The sequence below is a fragment of the Hemiscyllium ocellatum genome, chromosome 39 (assembly GCF_020745735.1).
Source record: "Hemiscyllium ocellatum isolate sHemOce1 chromosome 39, sHemOce1.pat.X.cur, whole genome shotgun sequence".
Taxonomy (NCBI): Eukaryota; Metazoa; Chordata; class Chondrichthyes; order Orectolobiformes; family Hemiscylliidae; genus Hemiscyllium; species Hemiscyllium ocellatum.
This window is the reverse complement of record NC_083439.1, coordinates 17,838,718-17,860,994: the sequence shown is the minus strand read 5'-3', so window position 1 is coordinate 17,860,994 and position 22,277 is coordinate 17,838,718. Positions and strand designations below refer to the sequence as shown.

Here is a 22,277-nt window from a genome sequence, read left to right as displayed (position 1 = left end):
TGCCATTGCTCTTTCTAATTCTATTGTCATGCACACAGCTCATCGCCCTGCAGACTACAGCACTTAACATACAGATCCAGGTACATTTAAAGGTGTTTATGGTCTCTGCCTCCTCCACCACCAAGTCAGGTAGCAAATTCCAGCCACCCATAATCCTCTGCATGAAAAGGTTTTTCCTTACGTCCTTTCTAATCCTTCTGCCTCTTAGCTTGACTCTATGACCCCTGGCATTTGAACTCTCTGCCAAGGAAAGCACGTTCCTCCTGTCCACATTATCACTACCCCTCACAAATATTGTCATCCGTCAGCCTTCTCTGTTCCAAGGAAAGCAACCCCAACCTCTCCAATCTCTCGTCATAGCTACAATGCTTCAGCCCAGGCAACATTATCGTAAATCTCTCCGGAACAATGATGTCCTTTCTGGAATGTGGTGACAGGTGTGGCCCCACCAGTGTCTTGTACAGTTTCATCATTATATCCTTACTTTTATATTCTGTACCTCTGCCATGAAGGATAGCATTCCATATGCTTTTTTTTACAATGTTATCTACCTGTTCTGCTATTATTAGGGTCCTTTGCACTCATACACCAAGATCTCTCACTTCATCTACCCCTCCCAGTATATTCCAGTTTACGGTGCATACCCTTTTACTGTTTGACCTGCCTATGTGCGTATCCCCATACTTATAGAATTGAACTCCAACTTCCACTTTCCTGCCCACTCCACCAACCCATCTATATTATTTTGGAGCTTACAGCTCCAATTATGCCCCCCCCACCATGTTCAAATCCAATTCGTTAATTTATAAAGCAAACAGCAGGGGTCCCAACACTTAGCCCTGTGCTACACTACTTGAAACAGTAGAAAATAGAAGAACAGATGCAGTGTCTATAATCCAACATCCAGCATGCTCAGAACTAAAACTGTGCCAGAATTTGCATATTCTGGATTTCAGAATGGGAACTTTGGGTTATGTGCAGTCCAGGTAAAGCCAGATGGGTTCAAAAGTCACTTGAAGTGTGGGAGAGAGGGGCGCACATAGTGGTGAAACCAATATTGTTCTGGAGTCCCACTACTCCAACACAGAGTTTAGCAAATCGACCAAGTACAAGTTTTTAAAACAAATTTGCTCAATTAAAATAGATGAATGAACAATGATACGAGTTTTCCATTTTCAGACACCACCAGCTTTCTGACTGTTGGATTTGAAGTACTCTATCTACATACTCAAGCGCAGTCAAATTACACATATGCAAATACAAAGCTAAGAATATAGAGATGGGATATAATATAAAATCAGAAAATGCACACACCCACAGAGAAGCACAGTAGAAAAAGAAATGTAAAGATGTTCTCATTCTACAGCAATTCCTGTATTTAAAAGGAAAACTGTGTTCACTTAAATTACTATCATTGTACTTCGAAAGTAGTTCGTTGTATGCCATCTTTGTGATACAGGGGAGTTGCTGGATGGTTGTAGCATGAATCATAGAATCATACAGTACACTAGAGGCCCCTTGGCCTATTGAGTCTGTACAGTCAAAAATACACTACTGTTTACACTCGTCCCATTTTCCACATTAGACCCATAGCCTTATAACACTTCAAATGCTCATCCTCGTACTTTTTAAAGGTTGTGAGTTTTCCCACCCCTACTACTGTCCCAGGCAGTGCATTCCAGACCCTCTGGGTGAAAAAGTCTTTCCTGAAATCCCCTCAACCTTCTGCCTTACACTTTAAAACTATGCCTCTTCTACTAAGTGTGGTTTTGAATGATGTCAATGGCACAGGTTCAACCCTTGCACTAGCTCTAGTGCTTCCTCACCTTGCCCCACACTTGTAGAATGATGCCCCTCAAGCTGTACCAATTTTTTCCCCTCTATTAGATGCCTATGTTTATTTGTTGACAATGGCTAATAATCAAACAGGGATGATGGACTGGTTGGGCCGTAGGGTCTATTTCTGATTCTAGACTCTATATAGTAAGAATCAGGGAACAGTATAACACAAGTTTTGATTGCTTTTGTAAAGAACATGTACAAACATAATGGGTTGAATGACCTCACTCAATGGCTCAAATGACCCAGAGGAGCTGGTGGCATGATGGTAATGTGACTGGACTAATAATTCACAATTCCAGGCTCATGTTCAAGGGATGTAGGTTTGAATGGCAGCTGATAGAATTTCAATTCAAGCAATAAAAAAGAGATTAGGACTCAAAAGCTAGTCTCAGTAAGGGGGCGACCATAAAACTCTTGTTGATTGTCATAAAAACCTAGCTGATTCACTGATGCTTTTTGAGAGAATGAAATTCGCCGTGATTTCAGACACACTTTATAACGTTGCTGACTGTTAACTCAGAAATATTCTACTAAACACCTCAGTTCAAGGGCAAGTAGGAATGGGGACCAAAGGTAGCCTTGCCAGTGACACTCACATCCCAGGAAAGTGTAAGCCAAAAGCACACCTATCTGAATTTCTGCTTTACCAGTTGGTAACTGACAGGATTGTGCTGTGTGTTGAAATGTGACCCACAGATAAGTGCCAACAAATGGGTCATGGTGGTTACCTCTGCCCTGAACCTTTATGCTTTGGGTTCTTTCCAAGTTAATCAGCAAAATCAATCAAGCTGCAATGCAGACACATACTTTTCTTGTTGGAAACCTAGCTGCAAAATGAGAGGGACCTGGAATTTTTTCAAATTGCAGAATTCTCTAAGGCATAGGCTGTTAGCACTTCATCCTTCTTCTCTCATAAAGATACTCCAATATTTTCAGTTAAAGGAAATGTAGACCTCCATTAACACTGCACCTGTACTTACATTCCTGAAAATTATGGCATTAAGTGAAATGTATTATTTGAAAAACATACTTCCAGAGGAACACATTTAAAAGTTTGAATAATGTTCCCGGAAAGTCAAAGAAGGGCAGAAAAGAAGCACAAATATCAAACATTAAATATGCAAAAGGTTTATGTTACGATTTCTTTCCTCATATACAAGATTGAGTATCAGAAGATGGAAGACAATGGACAGTTTTTCAAAAAGTTATCCAGTCTTTATTCAGACAGGCAATACCAAAAATGAGCTGAACAAACAGGAAACTTGCTCAGGAACACTGATTTGTACCATTGAGGATTTTGTCTTTGCTGTTGGGAATCGGGTAAGAGTCCCATTATGGTGAATCAGCTGCTCATTATTGGAGGGTTGCAGTGGTTGAGGGGTGGACAGGTTGAGGCAGTCTATGTCACGGCAGCAATTGGAAATGAAAAGATTGAGGGCGGGTAACAGGCCAGCACAGGGTGCCCACGTGGAGGGGGTGTGTTGGAGGCACGAGAAGGGGACCTCAGAGGGTGGCAGGAGTCTTGGTGTAAGAAGTAAGCCCAGAGGAGAAGGCGGGCAGAAAAAATGCTCAATGTCACAACGTGTGTCAAACTCATGGATCCGGGGCCATTGTGGGATGAAGGTGAGGCCTTTACTGAGGACTGATCGTTCATCCTCAGTGAGGGGGAGGTCTGGGGTGATTCTAAAAATGCAACAGTGCTGGGAGCTAGAACTTGGTGTGGGGCTGGAGCTGGGAGTGGGGGTGGAGACTGTCACTGGAATGGTTGTGGTTTTTGGATCATGAATGATGTCATCGACAGAAGTTACATGGGGGCTCGGGGGCCAAAGTGGGGCCTTTGGTGGTATCTATGGGGGCAGAAGTGACATGAAGCGTGGCGTTGGCGATGTCATCGGCTGAGTTCCAGTGAGCGTCCTGATGAAGGGCTTATGCCCGAAACATTGACCCTCCTGCTGCTCAGATGCTGCCTGATTGGTTGTGCTTTTCCAGCACCGCACTCTTTGACTCTGATCACCAGCATCTGCAGTCCTCACTTTCTCCCAGCTCATTATTGGAATAATGGATAGTCAAATACAAACTGTGTTATAAGGCTCCATGTGCAGTGGACGTGTCCCTACCTTTGAGATTGGAGGTCTGGATTCAAGTCCCACCTCCTTGAGAGGTGTGTCATAACATGTCTGAACAAATTGGTTAGAAATGACCTAAAAACCATGTTATAATGGAACTTCTTAATTGAGGGTTGCCTGCGTGATATTTTTGTGTGAAAGGCTTTCTTCAAAGAAGCTATCATCCTTCAAATATCAGTGTGCTATGTGTGTTTAATGCTGACCATCACTTCCACTTTTGTCTTATCATGCTTCTTGGTATTATCTATAAACCAATTTTGTCCACGCAAAGCTCTGTCTGTTGAACATATGACTCCCAGTTGGGCTTCAGCTGAGTTTTTGTTTGGGTTGTAGCAAAAGTCATCAGTTATGCATTTACCCTAAAACATTGTGGAATGTTGTTCAAAATATTCAGCAAACATTAGGTGTGTCTTTTATAAACCTCTGTATTTTTGTATTCATATCTTGTCATCAGTTGTTTAAATACCTTAAAGTAGTGAATGACAGGGATGTATAAAACAAGGAGAACACTATTTATTAAATGGAGAGTAGGGAACACTTGTGTTATCTTTCATTGACACTATGACTAGTTTCTAGGAAAAATATTTTTGACCTAATCAACTTCTCGTTTGGTTTTATATGCTGTCTCTTTATACTAAGTTTCCTCCTTCCTTTTGAGTCATTAAAATGAGTCATTTTTACATCCTTTCAAAATCCTTATATATACAAAGTACTTTATCAGATCTCTCACAAGATCCTAAAGTTTCACAATAGAATATTATTACATTAACAAATAGTTCAACAGGGCATTTATCTCACTGTTTTTATGATATTGGTTGAGACACACCTAGGATATTCTCAATGTTTCAGTACTGCATCATTGATTTACGCCTAACATTATTGCTATCCTTGTGTGTGAATACCCATAAAGCAGTTATCTCTAGTGGTCACAGTGTTTTTCCTTTGTAAACGAACAATGTCGGGTTGAATTTCCCCGGGTTATGCTTGCTATTGACCTTGACAGAAGTTCCACAACATTCCTGACTATGTTGTTGTAAAGGCTAGCCTACAATATGTTTATAGTCCCAGTGGCTCACCACTCGGAAACATTTTCAAAAGTATTTGTTTAAAATCTAAACTGAAAGTTCTGAAGAATTTTCAACAAGGTCTATTGGGATCTTTGGGGAAACAGCATCAGATAGCAGTTTTTACCTCCTTCTACTTAGTATGGTTGGAAAGTTATCCTTAACCCTACCTAGTGTGAGTTGGGTCTCAGTGGTAGCACACTTGCTTCTGAGTCAGAAAACATTCACTCCAGAGATTTGAACGCAAATTTTAGGCACAGGAAATACCAACGGACAACTATGCCATTGAAAGATTTGCCTTTTAGTTGAAATTTGAAACTAATCTCCCATCTGAAACAACTTCACAAAGGTTCTGTATCCCGTCACCAGATTACCCTTTGTTTAATTGTGTATAGTGCATGATACTGACCCAACTAATACAGAGCTGGCTCCGAGAGTCAGCAGAACCTGTGGACTCCTTTTTTTTTCTTTTTATTGTAAAGTATTGAGAATAATCCTGTTCTGTAGTTCTGTCACTGTCATTTTGTAACAGTCCACTGCTGAAAGCTTAGACTCCTGTTTATATCTGTCGGCCATGACTCTGATTGGACCAGGTTAACAGCCCCAGTCAGGGAACTCGTATTTTATGATAACTTCCTGGCTGGCCTCGATGCAATTACTATACCATCTACCCTTTCAGGTGAATGTATACGATTCCATGATATTGCTGTGAAGAGCAGCCATCACCTACCCATTGAGACAATGTGTGGAATCATTTGGGAGCACCCAAAGTCTATTAGAAATGCAGGAACTTAATTGGGCAGATGGCATCAATACAGTTTCCTGATGGCAGGTTAAAGTTTTGCTATTAAATTCTCAAAGGGTGGTTCACTTTCCCAAACTCCATCAAAGAAAATCTGACTTGCATTTATCAGTGTCATGAATGCTAACTTCCAGTGAGCACAAACTTCTTCAGTTACTTGGCTCCTTCATAACCATGGCATTTCTTTGTGTGAATGCTTACAGTGTTGGGATGATGTTTCTCTATTGATTATATCATAAAACGTCTCAGTCACGTGTAGCCTGGCTTGCTGTTAACTGCTTATTGTGTTATACATAAAGCCTGACTGGGATAACAAGACTGCCCACATAATGTCTGAAGCCAGCAAACCTGGCCAGGGTAGACAATTGGGCAGAATTCAAAAGGCAGTCTTTTGTAGTCCTGTTCTTGTCCTATGCAAATCTTTGGTGATTTGTACATTCTCCTAATGGTGATGAATCATCAGTGACCTGTTGATGCTGAGCTACTTTTATATGTTAAGTGTGGCCCCTGGCAGATGTGTCAGAGGCAGTACCACTGTGGGGCTATATCAATAGCCTGCAATGAAGTGACAAACATTGATTGCACTCGAGGTAACCAACCTTCTGTGTGACAGTCCTCTGCAGTGACAAACTTACAGTGCTACCTCACACTCATATGACATGAAGAAAGACAGTGGTGTGTACCCTGGTAGAGCACAGCATATCATTTATTCTCTCACGGTACTGGAGCCAGTTCTTTTAGACCGCCCACAGGTTGTGAACCCCGCAGCAACTGTGGATACTGTCAGGATGGTCTCTTGTTGTCATCCATGGGAAAAGGAACTTTACTTCACTCCTGCCAAACCTCAGGAGAACTTCTGAGGAGACATGCATGAACTGGCTTTTGTCTGGTCTCTTACATCACCAGGGATGTGTGAGGGTGATGAGCAAAGGTTGAGAGATGATCCTAGATTGCAGAGTGAAGTGCTGGCTAGGTGCATTTTAAATATAATACCAGGATATTTTTACATCTGCCTCCACACTACATCTTAAGAAATGAAAATTCCATATAATTTAACGCATATAATGTAGGGAGTAACATGTTGGCATGTATCAAAGATTGACTCTGCAACAAGAAACAAAGAACAGGCATAAATGAGTCATGGCAAGATGTTACAAGTGATATGCCATAGCTTTTACATCTCAACTTTTACACTTTATCTAAATTAATTGAATCAAAGGTATGGTTGCTAAATTTGCTGATAATAAAACAATAAGTAGAAAAGTAAGTTGCAAAGAAAACGTAAAGAGGCTACAATGGGATAAAATAGGTCAAGTGAGTGGGTAAAGATCTGACAAATGGAGTAAAATTGTCCATTATGGTCGGAAGAATAGAAAGGAAGTATCTTATTCAAATATGAGGTATTGTAGATGCTGAGATGCAATGGGACCTGGGTATTCTCGTGCATGAATACAAGAGGTTTGTATGAAGGCACAGCAAGTAATTCAGATGACTGACAGAATATTATTGTTTCTGGAGCGAGAAATTGAATAGAAAAATCAGGGGATTATGCTTCAGTTATACAGAGCGTTGATTGGACAACATCTTGAAGTACAGCATAGATATCCTTATTTAAGGAAGGATGTAAATGTGTCAGAAAAAGTTCAGGGAAGATTAACTAGACTAATACCTGGAATGAACATGTTGAATTATGTGGAAAGGTTGGACAGGCTACGCTTCCACCTGCTGGAGTTTTGAAGAGTAAAAGATAACTTGAATGAAAGTTATAACATTCCAAGGGATTTTGACAATACGGGTGTTGAAAATGTGTTTCCAGCTGTAGCAGAATTTAGAATTAGAGGTCTTGGTTTAAAATTCAGGGGTTGCCATTTTCAGACAAAGATGAGGAGAATTTTTGTTTCTCACAAAGGGTTCTGATTCTTAGGAGCTTTCTTCCTCAAAAGGCAGTGGAGGTAAAGTCTTTCAACACTCTCAAAACAGAGGCAGATAGATTCTTGATTATCAACGAGTTGAAAGATTATTGGAAGTACATGTGAAAGTGGAATAAACAAATCTGTCATTATCTTATTGAATGGAAGAGCATAATATGCATTCTTTAATGCAGTATAATAGAAAGGCAAAAATTTTAGTCAGAAGAATATGGACAAGGAGTATAAACTGAATTTCACACTGAAGGAATTGCAGAAACAACAAACACTTGGATTTATCTTTCAAGATGATAAGATGTTGAATGGAAGCATTTTGGTTCCATGGCTTTATTATTAGTGGCCGAGAATAGTGAGGAATATATACTGAATCTTTATAAGTGACTGTTCCAATTCTGGCAAATGTGTCAAGGCCTTAGGTAGATCGCAGGTGGGATTTATTGGTATTGTTGCAGGAATGAGGGACTTTAACAATTTGGAGACATCAAAGAAGCAGGGATTGCTGTTATTTAGAAAATTAATAAAAGATTTCAGAGGTATTTAGAATGAAATCGGGCTCTAGATTGAACAAGGAGAAATAATTTTCAGTGGCAGAGGGGGTGAGTACTCACAGATGACACTGATTTCGGGGAGGCACTAGGACTAGAGAGAAATCAATCATTGTTCAGTTTGGGTTCCACCAGGGAACCCAGATCCTGCCCTTTTTCCAGCCTTAGTTTAAATATGGTCAAAAGAATTTAATTCCAGTTGTGAGGTAAGAGTGAATGGTCTTGACACCAAATCCACACTTAACTGATTGTAGCATCAATCACCACTAGGAAAACTAGAATCTATGGGGTTTGAGGGAAAACTGTCTACTTGTTGGATTCATACCTGCATGAAGGAGGATGATTGTGGCTGTTGGAGGTAAATCATCTCTGACCTAACTATCTTTTGCTGCTTCATTGATGACCTTGTTCCTATCATAATCATTATTTTTGCTGATGATTGCACAATGTTCAGCATCATTCACAACTCTTCAGATACTGAAATAGTCCATGTCCAAATGCAGCAATACCTCAAAAATATTTAGGCTTGGCTGACAATTGCGAATAACATTTGCACCACACAATTACTAGACAATGACTGGTTCCAAAAGGGAATCTAACCAAACAGAAGATGCTGGAGACTTCATTCTGAAAACAAGTCATACTGGACTTGAAATGTTAACTCTCTTTCTCTCTCCACAGATGCTGCCAGATTTGCTGAGTTTCCCCTTTCTCTATTTGTTTCAGATTCCCAGCTTCCACAGTAGTTTCCTTTTAACTATCTCCCTTTGACATTGAATGGTATTTCCATTGAGGAATCCCACACTATCAACATCCTGACATTACCATTAACCAGAACCTGATCTGGATTAGTTATATAAATACTGAGGCTACAAGAGCAAATCAGGACTGGGAAAACAGTCAGTAACTCACCTCCTGATGCTTCAAGGCCCATCCACCATCTACAATTGACAATTCAGAAGCGTTCTGGAATACTCTCTATCTGCCTGTACGGATGCAGCTCCGATCACACTTGAGAACATTGATAACCTCCAGGACAAGGCCCTCCCACTTTATTGGCACCACCCACACAATCATTCACTCCCTCAACCACTGACACTCTAGAGGCAGTGTGTACTATCTACAAAATGCACAGTCAAAATTCACCAAGATCCCTTCAGAAAGCATTTTCCAATACCACTGAGAAAGTCAAGTGCAGTAGATACATGGATACACCATCACCCATGTTCCTCTCCAAGTCACTCAATATTCTGACATGGAAATATATTGGTCATTCCTTTATTGTTGCTGAATCAAAATCATAAAGCTCCCTCTCTAACGTCATTACAACAATTTAACAGGCAGCTGTTCATGAAGGTAGCCAAATACCACTTTAGCGAGTTTTGAGAAGATTTGTAGCTCAGATTGAGGTTCTGGATGTAGGTCTGCTCACTGAGCTGTTTGCCTGCACTGCCCAGTGAGCAAACCTACATCCAAGCATCACCTTCTCAAGGGCAGTTAGAAACAGGCAATAAGTGTTGGCCCAGTCAGCATTCCCTGGAATGAAATGTTAAAAATCACCTGCTGAAGGAGCAGTGATCTGGTGTTGTGATTTTTTAACTTTGTACACCCCAGTCCAACACTGGCACCTCCAAATCATGTTAAAATGCAGGCTTTTACACCACAACTTTGGTATGATCTTGGGCGGACTGTCTATAAAGATAGTAATAGTACGTTTTAAAAGGAACTAGGTTCAATACTTGACAGAAAAACAACGCACAAGGAAGAGTTGGAGGGCAGGGAAATCGAACCAACTGAACAGTTCCACCACAACCACCAGATGAAGGTGCAGCGCTCCGAAAGCTAGTGCTTCCAATTCAATGGGTAAAAAATGAGGTCTGCAGATGCTGGAGATCACAGCTGAAAATATGTTGCTGGTTAAAGCACAGCAGGTTAGGCAGCATCCAAGGAACAGGAAATTCGACGTTTCGGGCCAGAGCCCTTCATCAGGATGAAGGGCTTATGCCCGAAACGTCGAATTTCCTATTCCTTGGATGCTGCCTAACCTGTTGTGCTTTAACCAGCAACACATTTTCAGCTTCCAATTCAATGTGTTGGACTATAACCTAGTGTTGTGGGATTTTTAACATTGTACACACCCCAGTCCAACACCAGCATCTGCTAATCATCACCAGATTCCCAATTGCAACTTCACGCAGCCGACAGAGGGCGCCCCTGAGTGCTTACCCCGCCCTCTTCAGGCAAACCCAAACAGTTGGCCGCGACAAACAGCCGCAGTGCGACTGCGTACTGGGCGCCACCCGGGCTCCGGTCTCCGCCGATTGGCTCCTTTTGGGGCCAGAGGGCGGGCGGAATGGGGGAAAGCGGTGGTGTAATTGGTGACGAATGGGCGTCAATCGGATGATGTGTCAGCGCGCGGGGCGGCGGTTGGAGTGGAGCTCGAGCAGGCGGTGTTGGCCGCGCCCCCTGGAGTCCAGGGCCAGAGCGAGGCTCCCGGACAGAGGGAGGGAAGGAAGGAGCGGGAGCTGAGTGTGGGGAGGACCATCTTTTATCCGGAGGAACGGTAAGTTTATCTATCCCGCCCTCAGCACAGATGAAGACCCCCACCCCCCCTCCTCCCCGTCGCTTCCTTGGGATAAACTGAAGTCGCCGCTGGGGAGGAGCGAGGGTCCGAGTGGAGATGGGGTAGCTTCACCCCCACCCTTTTTCTCCTCCGGGGGCGGGGGGTGTCGTGTTTGATGAGCCGCTATCCCTCCCCCCCCACCCCACCCCACCTCACCTCCCCCACCTCACCTCACCTCCCCCACCTCACCTCCCCCACCTCCCCCACCTCACCTCCCCCACCCCACCTCACCTCCCCCACCCCACCCCACCTCCCCCACCCCACCTCACCTCCCCCACCTCCCCCACCCCACCTCACCTCCCCCACCCCACCCCACCTCCCCCACCCCACCTCACCTCCCCCACCCCACCTCACCTCCCCCACCCCACCCCACCTCCCCCACCCCACCCCACCCCACCTCCCCCACCCCACCCCACCCCACCTCCCCCACCCCACCTCCCCCTTTCCTGATCTCAGGGGCCGCGGTTGAGGGATCGGGCTCGGTCGGTGTCGGGTTGAGGAAAGACCCTCCCTCTGTCTCGCCCGCTGTCAGTGGGGCGGACCCAGCCCCCGCCGATTCTCTGTTTGAGGCTCCCCCCTCCCACTCCCCCCTCCCACTCCCCCCTCTCACCCCTCCCCCTCCTCTCCCTCCCTCCCCCCTTCATCCCCTCCCTCCCCTCCCACTCCCCTCCCACTCCCCCACTCCCTCCCACTCCCCTCCCACTCCCCTCCCACTCCCCCCCCCCTCTCCCTCCCCCACCCCTCCCCTCCTCAGTAACCCTAGCCCGTGACCCCCTCACCCATCAACCAAAACTCCCCCGATCACCAGCTTCAAGCTTAGTCTGTCCAAGCGAGGCGGTGGGGCGTGATGTGCGGCATTTAAAACAAGTCACTGGTGACCTTTGGTGATGGTGGGACCTGCTTCCGAGTCGGTGGCAGCAGCAGCAGCAGCAGCAGCAACAACATAAACAGAGCAGTGGTCCCACGTTAATTAATGCTGCAAGTGGGAGCTGCCGTTATGGCAAACAGAAGATGTGAAAAGCGATTTACTAAAGGCGTCGGTGAAGGTTGTGGGTTGACTGACGGGATTAGAGTATAATCTCATAGAGACAAGGTTTGTTTATCTTCGCATATTGATTGTTCATTTTCTGATCCCAGCTCTGTTTTGGAATAAAACAAAATGGTTTTGTGGAAGGTCATAAGTTGCATGGCCTTAAATTAGTCCTGTGGAATGTTACTTTGAATTTTAAAATGATAAATTGGAGTTTTAAGATAATATCCTTTCAGAACCTTGAATTTATGTAGTTTTTGAATGTCTGGTTATGTTGAGTTTTTTTGTTTTTAAATTTGCTTTTAACACCAGGCAATTTTTTTTATCTTGTTTGTGCTGATAAGTGAACTGCAATTTATATTTCTAAACTCGAAGATATATCTCATAATTTTACAAAGAGAAAATTTGGAAATTTAAATTTTGAGGAACTGATAGCATAATTAAAAAGGGTTTCAGGGTTCTTTAGGAAACAAGATGGGAGATAATGAAGCATGGCTATTCAATGAGAGTGTTCTCTTGAGCAGAGGTTGAATGAGAACTGATCAAGGGATGTACACAGGAATAAGAGACCTTTACTGTTTACAAGAAGGGGAAATATTACATAGGAAAAATGGAGATAATTGCTAATATCTTGGGATGTGGCAGGGCGAAACTATAAAGAAAAGGAATATGTATGTTGAAGTCTGTCTGTATTCAGCAGATTTCACAAGTCTTTTCTGCAGAAACGTTCTCAAGTTACGTATTTAACTGTGCCCAATTCTGATTTCCATTGCTTCGTCTGCATGTACTGTATGACAGTTCTGCAAGTTGCAGCTACTTCTCAAGCCAAACTGTTGGCAAGAATTGGGGATGGTTTTGCGAAGGATGTCACTCTTAGAGAGCTTTGGTTTTTTTAAAAGCTATTGAGGAGATCTTTGAAGATATTAATCCTTGAGGTGTAAAAGAAAAGCTGTGCATAGGATAAAAATAGTGAAGGGGACAGATTACAGATTATATGGACAAGAATTTCATCTTTGGAATGACTTGTATACTTGATCTCCATGACTAAAGACTCAGCCTATGACGGAGTGGAGATTGAATCAAATAGAGTCATAGATGACTGTGCCAATGAGCAGGTTTGAACAAGTTGACACGAGTTTGATCAATATTAAAGGGAATTTGTCTGGATATATGTGTGTTACACTTCTTTCGGGGTCCAAGTCACATCCATGTTGTAGACTGGAGTCATGAACGATGAAGGTAGTGGCTCCAACTTTCTTTCCATCACATGACTGACCATGAATTTCTCCTCTGTCGTGGTCTGCCATGTGTGTTGGAATGATTTATAGGTTAGTAATTAATTTGGTTGCTTTACAAGCACGCTTCATTTGGCAATTATCTTGAGTGGGACTCTGACCAGGAATGGATTGTTGTCCTTTGCATAGAACCTGATTCTGTGCTTTTAAGTATGAATGATGGTTTGCTTATAACCTCATGCAAAGAAGGGATTGAGCATGGAGCTTTGAGGATGTAGTGAAAGTGACAGTAGATGCCCGTGGAAGACCATTTGGAAATATATGGTTAAATGTAATATTGTAAAGATGCCAGCACTGTATACTTTGAAGTGGGTAACACTGGTTGTTTCCATCCTAGATACTGGTAGCGGCAAGTTTAAATCCTTTCATAGAATCCCTACAGCGGGGGAGCAGGCCACTTGGCCCATTGAATCGACACCAACCCATTGAAGAGCATCCTATCTGGATCAAACCTCCCCCCTCTGCTATCCTGTCTCCGTAGCCCTGCATTTTCCCATGGACGATCCACCAAACCTTCACATCTTTGGACTGTGGGAGGAAACCAAACTACCCAGAGGGAATCCATGCAGACACAGGAAAGTATAGGGTGTATATAGCTGGGACAGGCTAAGCAAAGACATGCCAGAGAATTCCTAGAGGCCTGACACTCCAACCACAATGCCATAAACAAACACACAGATCTAGATACCATCTATCAACCCCTCTGAAAACCAACAGGAAATGACATCACCACAAACCCCAGGAGCCCCATCCAGGACTAACATATAAATAGAAAGCCGGAGACAACAGCTTCGCTTCACTTGGAGGTCACCACTGATGATGTTACCTAGCCAGGTAATGAAATGTCTGGATATCAAACCTACAGCTCAGCAAGCCCACCCTCCCCTAGTTTATCTCTCCACGCTTCAGGCTCACTGCCTTTATTCCTGATGAAGGGCTTTTGCTCGAAACGTCAATTTCGCTGCTCGTTGGATGCTGCCTGAACTGCTGTGCTCTTCAAGCACCACTAATCCAGAGCAAACCTACACCCTCAACCTCAACCTGAGCTACAAACCCTCACAAACAGAAAAATATGCAAATTACACTGGCAGTCACCTCCGGCTGGAATCGAATCCGCATTCCTGGCGCTGTGAGGAAAGTGCTCAATTCTGCATCCTCTGTTCAAGTCATTCCTCTACCAGTCATATTTTGCCAAGATTTTTCTTGACACTTAATGGTATGGCAATCTTATGACTGGTTAAAATTTTCATCTTGTCAACTAGATGTCTAACTAGTAAAACATGCCCCAACACTTACCATAATAAAGCATTTTGTTTTAAGGATATACTGCATTTCCGGGGTGTGATGTTTGCTGTAATGATTTATAGTGTCATAACATGACTCTGAACACTTCTAGTATCAAGTACTGGTTTAGTTTATAACACGATTAGTTGCTTGTACGAAGTTTTTAATACTGATTTGCTGAACAATATTAGCCTATGCTGAAGTAGCTGAAAGACTAAAACTGAAGACAAATGTTTGTTCAACTACGTGATCTTTTTGGCAGACCTCTTCAAATTAGATAATTTGGGTATGCAAAATCTCTAACTAACATCCCTAAATAAATAAACTTAAAGTGGTGAAACTGTTTTAATTGCTCGGAATTTAGCTTTGCTTTGCAGTCAGAACATTTTTAAATTCCAGAGGATGTTGAATTGAGCAAATGATCATACTATTCCTTTTAATTAACTTTGGCCCAACAATGTGCATTAACTTGAAAGTCAACTCTGTCTCTCTCAAAACTGGCCCATCCCTTCCATGCCATATCTGCATGCTGTATTTGTTAATTATTTTGGTTCACTCCATGGTTATTGTTTAGTGTGATTGTTTTTTTGCTGGTCAGAAACTATTCCTTGGGTGTGTCTGGGCTGGGGTTGAATCTGGATGTGAAGGCCAATGTCAGAATTTTGACCTTTTTAAAATCTATTTTGCTTTCTATTAGTTGCAAAAATGTAACAAGCACGTTTTGAAACTGACAGGAAGGAAATGCCGAAGTGTGGATGACCAGTAATGGTGTTTTCAAGGCTGTTGAATTAACTAGCTATGTGGTAATCTTAACTGCTGTTATTCTGCTGCATCTGCTTCATGATGGTTGGGTTGAATACAGTTCTTTACATGTATGATGTATAAATCTGTCTTTGTTCTGTTTATCTCTGCATTAAACAATAGGGCAGATTAATGTTATTGCTGAAGTTTATTGCAAGCTTTTGTCTAAACTTGGTTCTGGTTGTCCAAAAATTACTTTTGCCAGAGATTTTTGCAAAGGATATGCTGCACATTCAAAATTTTTAAAATATTAATTGTTTGCTTTTGCAAGATTTTTTAAAAAATGAATCTTGTGGAAAAATAATTTTTTAAGATGGCCCTTATCTCTTTACTTTTGATTTTTTTTGTCTGACTGGAATGGATTTGCATTTCCACAGTGGTGAGGTTTGGTTGTTTATTTCCTCTTGTTTTGAATGCATGTCTTAGTGCAGTTCAAGAAATCAGACTTAGAAATATGAGCTGTTTTATCCAATATTCAAGTTACTGTGCAACCTCGGATATCCGAACACCACCAATTATCCAAATTTCAGATTATCCGGACAAGATCTCAAAGTCCTAATGCTTTGGTAAATTTTTATCTAAACATTTAATTGTCTGAACATTCGATCATCTGAACAAAATACTCCCCGCCCATGCTGTTCAGATAATCAAGGTTGCCCTGTACTCTCAACCATAGGTGTAATAGGAATAAATAGAACTGTAGGTAATTGAGTTGACTCATTTTTTTATCTTTTATTGGTCTCTTATAAATTAGCATCAACACATACATGCATACAAGTATTCCTGATAAATTTTAAATAAGTCAGTGATTAACCACAATACTTTCGCCCCTCGTGTTCAATAAATCCTAGTTTATGAAAATTTGTTTGTACTTAATGAAGTGAACTAAAAGTAACTTGCTCCCAGTTTTTAAAAATTATATAATTTCTTTCAAATAGATTTTATTTCAGCTTTGTGGTTGTGATAAGCTAGTTATGTCATTCCAGAGTTGGATTCCGACAATGCATTTGTGAATGACCTCTGGTCCAGCATCTGCAATTGATGTATAAAATCCTCAGTTGCTCTGCTGTATTACATTTGTCATTGTTTTGATGGAGTATTCTTGTCGAAATTACATTGCTGTGGTGTGACATATATCCTCATAATATTATGTGAGGATTCTTAAATTGATTCAATGTTTAATCTATTTGCAAGTGAACATATCATTTGGTAGTGAAAAATTTGAGAATTACTGAATAAAAACATGCTTTGTTGTAGCTTTATATCTTGAACTCCGAGCAATTCTCAAGAATCCCACTGTAAAGTGGAACATTGCTTTATAGAAATTATGCGTGATAAGAGTGCTGAATAGTTGGCAGTGGATTCTAGCAGAGGCATTTCAAGGAGTTAACTGCTAAACTGTATTTAAATTTTAACCATGCAAGTTGATTGCGATTGGTTAAGAAATTGTCCTGAGGCATGAACCTGCAAATAGTTGTTACCTATTTTGTTATGCTAAAATAGATACGGCGTGTGTATACATTTGTTCTGCCTGCAAAGAGAGGGCACACTGAATTAGTATTAGTTTCCATTACACACAGAGCGTGACTGACACTCTTAAATTGGTTGTCATTGTAGCTCTTTGCACACTCAAGGTTATCTTGCAAATGTTGTCCAATCTTGGAATTACATCTAATGCTGGACACTTGAGTTTTGCAAGCAGGTGCTGGTTGGGTATAATCAGTAACTTGTGTGTTGCATGGTAGTTAATGTTTTTAATTTAATCCCCTGCAGGCTAGCCACCCATCTTGCACCCTCCATTCAAGTCAAGACTACTTGCCAAACTTTAAGGTTAAAAATCACACACCACCAGGTTATAGGCCAACAGGTTTAATTGGAAGCACACTAGCTTTCGGAGAGACTCTCGTTCATCAGGTGGTAGTGGAGGGCTCGATCGTAACACAGAGTTTATAGCAAAAATTTGCAGTGTGATGGAACTGAAATTATGCATTGAAAAATTGATTGTTAAGCCTTTCATCTGTTAGAATACAGTGATAGTTTCACTTCTTTCATGTGTAAATCACAAAACACTTCTTTTTAAAGTTGCATTCTTGGTTTAGCTGTTAACAATGGTGATAGCTAGACAATATGTTGAAGGTGTTAGCCCCCTGTGTTCTCTGTCTGTGACCTGATGTTTTGATTGATTCTAACCTAAAAAGTGAGATAAGAGTTTTACGTAAATTCATGCAGTTTTTGAGCTCAGAGTTCTACATGAATGTATGCAGTTTTTGAGCAAAATGCAATATAACTCTGCAGGTACAAATGGCATTGCGGCAACAGCCTCAGTACTCAACGCCAACAACGGCCAGTCTCCAAACACCATCCTACAACTCATCCACTTTATCCTTGATCATAACGTCTTCACCTTTGATAAACAATTCTTCATCCAGACACACGGAACAGCCATGGGGACCAAATTTGCAACCCAAAATGCCAACATTTTTATGCACAGGTTCAAACAAGATTTCGTCTCTATGCAGGATCTCCAACCAACATTGTACACCAGGTACATTGACGACATTTTCTTCCTCTGGACCCATGGCGAGGAGTCACTGATAAAGCTACACAGTGACATCAACAAGTTTCATCCCACCATCAAACTCACCACGGGCTACTCTCGACTGTCTGTCTCATTCTTGGACACGTGCGTCTCCATCAATGACGGACACCTCAGCACCACACACTACCGCAAACCCACAGACAACCTCACAATGCTACACTTCTCCAGCTTCCACCCAAAACATATTAAAACAGCCATTCTCTATGGACAAGCCCTACGCATACACCGGATCTGCTCAGATGAAGAGGAATGTGACGGACACCTGGAAGTACTCAAGGATGCCCTCACAAGAACGGGGTACGATGCTCAACTCCTCGACCGCCAGTTCCTTGCTGTGGCAAGCCAGAACTGTAATGACCTCCTGAGGAGACAGACACGTGCTGCAACTGACAGGGTACCCTTCATTGTTCAATACTTTCCAGGGCCTGCAAAATTACGCCTGCAACACCTTATCAATGAGGATGAGCACCTCACCAAGACCTTCCCCACACCTCCACTACTTGCCTTTAAACAACTGCCAAACCTCAAACAGATCATTGTTCGTAGCAAACTGCCTGGTTCTCAGGACAACTCCATACAACCTTGTCACGGTGGACGCTGCAAGACGTGTCAGATTGTGGACATGGATATCACTATTACGTGTGGGAACACTTCCCACCTTGTACATGGCAGGTACTCATTGACTTAGCCAACGTTGTCTATCTTATACGTTGCAGGCAGGGATGCCTGGAGGCATGGTACATTGGGGAAACCGGGCAAAGGCTACGACAACGAATGAATGGGCACCGCACAACAATCAACAGACAGGAGGGTTCCCTCCCAGTTGGGGAACACTTCAGTGGTCCAGGACATTCAGCTTCGGACCTTCAGGTGACAATCCTCCAAGATGGACTTCGGGACAGGCAGCAGAGGAAAGTGGCCGAGCAGAGGCTGATAGTTAAGTTCAATACCCATAGGGAGGGCCTCAGCTGGGACCTTGGGTTCATGTCGCATTACAGGTGATCACCATTGCATTACACGCACACACAGGTATTCCTACATACACACACGGACACAGGTACACACAATCGCGCACACAGACATCCACACACACTCTTATAGACACACACACTCCCACACACTCACATGCACCCCCTCACAGACTTAAGACACTCTGCACCAACTACACACCGCACCGCACCACACCACACCACACCACACCGACACACACACACCCCACCCCACCCCACACAGACACAGACAGGCACACACACACGCAGACAGACAAAGACCCACATGCACACATACATTTTGTGTGCTGAATTTGTACTTGCAGAGTTATATTGCACTTTGCTCAAAAACTGCATGAATTTATGTAAAACTCTGTTATCTCCCTTTTTAGATTGATTCTAATCAAAACCTCAGGTCATAGACAGAGAACACAGAGGGCTAACACCTTCAACATACTGTCTAGCTATCACCATTGTTAACAGCTAACCCAAGAATGCAACTTTAAAAAGAAGGGTTTTGTGATTTACACATGAAAGAAGTGAAACTGTCTCTGTATTCTAACAGATGAAAGGCTTAACAGACAATGAATTTTTCAATGTATAATTTCAGTTACATCACACTGCAAATTTTTGCTATAAATTCTGTGTTACGATCGAGTCCTCCACAATCACTTGATGAAGGAGAGTCACTCCGAAAGCTAGTGTGCTTTCAATTAAACCTGTTGGACTATAACCTGGTGTTGTGATTTTTAACTTTGTACACCCCAGTCCAACACCGGCATCTCCAAATCAAAACTTTAAGGTGTTTTGTTCAGCAGACCTGTATTGACTCCAGGTGTGGAAAATACTTGGCACTTTTCCACCTCCAAGATCTGCTTTCTCCCTCGAGCCTAACGTTGCTACACACTCTTCCATTGATGACTCCTTGCTTATTGTTTTACTATTGGTGATTGTGCCTGTAGTTGATTAAGCTCTGAGTCTTGGAGTATCTCTACTAAACTGCTCCACCTTTAAAAAATGCTCTTTTAAACCTCTCTCTGCCAAACCTTTAGTTGGCAGTCCTTTTAGTCATTTGTCTAATAATTCTTCATGTGGCCAGATTTCCAACTTTGTTAGATAGTACATTGTATCTTCAACTAGGTCAAGGTTCCAGTGTTGTGTAAAATTGGAAGTTGCTAATTTTATGGGCTGATTATAGTGCAGTAACTGCAATTTGTTTTTTTAAGGTGCTTCAAGTTTAATGCACAGCCTCAAAACCACAGAATACTTAGTAAAATAAGTACTCTGACTGAAATTTAAGGTCAATGTTGTAGGTCACTTTCCCAAAATACTTAGGATATTCATTCTACGTTTTAAAATACTTTAGATCTTTAGAATTAACTTTTTATCTTTATGATGAATTGAAACAATATTTTGTTTAAACAACCCATTTATGCATATTTTGTGACGTGTGCAATGGTTATCTTTCTTCCAATTGGTTGCTTTTGTGTTCTAAGTGTCTGTTTTTGATTTGCTGATATCATCTTTTAGATTTGTCGGCCCAACCAATCCACACCGACCCTCCGAAGAGCAACCCACCCAGACCCATTCCCCTCTATTTACCCATTTCACCTAACACTACGGGCAATTTAGCATGGCCAATTCACCTAATCTGCACATCTTTGTGACAGTGGGAGGAAACCAGAGCACCCAGAGGAAACCCACATGGACACAGGGAGAATTTGCAAACTCTGAGGCTGGAATCGAACCTGGGACCCTGGTGCTGTGAGGCAGCAGTGCTAACCACTGAGCCATCATGCCACCCCTTTTGATTTAAGGCCAATTAGCCTATATCAAAGAATTAGAGGATACTTGTTAGGAAAATAAACTGCTGCTGTATAATCTGAGCTATAGACAGGCTTACTTGCATTGAAGGCCAAGAAACAGTTTTCTTTTATTGCCGCATCTACCAATCACCAAGTTGGGGTTAAAATAACTGTTTCCTCAATGGGTTTATAGCAATTGGTTAACTCTTTCTGTTAAAATTTCATCATAAAATTTGTGGCAACATTGTAGCAGTGATGAATAACATAATTATGTGGAAGTTGGTGATAATGGAGTATGGTGTGCTTGTTCATCTTTCTTAAATTTGAGTATTTTAAATGAGGCAGAATTTACTGATAGTGGTGTGGTATTAAATTGCCCATCTTTTGTTGATGGAAACTTGACCCTTATTAAGGAAGTTAAAAATCTCTCAACACCAGGTTATAGTCCTACAGGTTATTTGGAAGCACTAGCTTTTGGAGCACTGCTCCTTCATCAGGTAGTGTGGACGGTTTCTGATTCTGTGCCATTGAGCTTGAGTAGAAGTAAAGGTACGGATTACCAAGTACTTGATTATTTATGAAGCACTTCACTTTCTGTAGATATGATAAAGTGAATCTGCATATGAATACAGCAAGAAGTAACTTGAATGAGTGGGTGAAGATCTGGTAAATGGAGTAAAGTGTTGGAAATTGTGAAATTGTCCATTTTGGCAGGAAGAATAAAGAAATATCAAAATGATGGGAGGTTGCAGGAACGTTTGGGTAAGCAGGGCTTGGAGCTGTTAGAGTTTAGAATGTTAAGTGGTAACTTGATTGAAATGTGATACAGAATCCTGAGGGGTCTTTAACGTGGTGTATCTAGGTGTATCTAGAACTAAGGGTCACTATTTAAAAATAAGGAACTACCCGTTTAGATCTCTCTTTTCAAAAAGCCCAGCAATCAAAGTTTTTGAAGCAGTCATAGATAACGTTTCATCCTAATGCTTACCAAAAATCTATTAGATGTAGGCAGGATTTGAGGTTACGGTCAGATCAGTCATAATTTCATTAAATAGCACAGCAGACTTGAGGACAAATAGCATATTCCTAATCTGTTCATTTGAGTCTTTGCTCTCATAATGAAATCCAGACTGGAAATGGATGGCTGGGTCAAAGGAAGTGGGTGATGCAGAAGTCGGGGGAATGGGAAAGCATGACTGGGTGTTGAGGTAGGGAGAGGTTCTACACAAAGAGAAAGTTAAGCCACAGTGAGTTGGATATTTTCTAATCAGTTTGTTTAGAGTTGTTATTACCTTTGGAGCAAGTGTTACTTGAATCCAGGCCTCCTGACTGAGGAGCGCTGCCACTATTGTATGCAGCAAGAACCTTGCCATGGTGAGAGATAAACAGGAGAATGAGAATTGTTAATTTTGAGCAGTGAGATGCTCGGTGCAGCATGGATCAACAAGGGTGGGAATGATGAAGTCAGTTTTGTAAATCACAGAGCTTTAGATAATTTGCATACGCAAGCCAACATACAAATGAGGAAGAGGATTAGACCAGTC

General features: G+C 42.0%; 1 protein-coding gene across 4 annotated transcripts in view; it reads left to right on the top strand.

The window, feature by feature from the left end:
* Nucleotides 1-10,755: 10,755 nt before the first annotated feature.
* tmod2 (tropomodulin 2) overlaps nucleotides 10,756-22,277 on the top strand; it is a 99,167-nt gene continuing 87,645 nt past the window's right edge. For 2 of the 4 annotated variants that reach the window (XM_060852824.1, XM_060852826.1), the window contains exon 1: nucleotides 10,756-10,870. The gene's annotated coding sequence lies outside the window, so the exon portion shown is untranslated. Of the gene's footprint in view, nucleotides 10,871-11,802; nucleotides 12,024-13,592; nucleotides 14,090-22,277 lie in introns of those variants that run through there. The other 2 variants (XM_060852825.1, XM_060852827.1) reach the window with 2 other exon arrangements.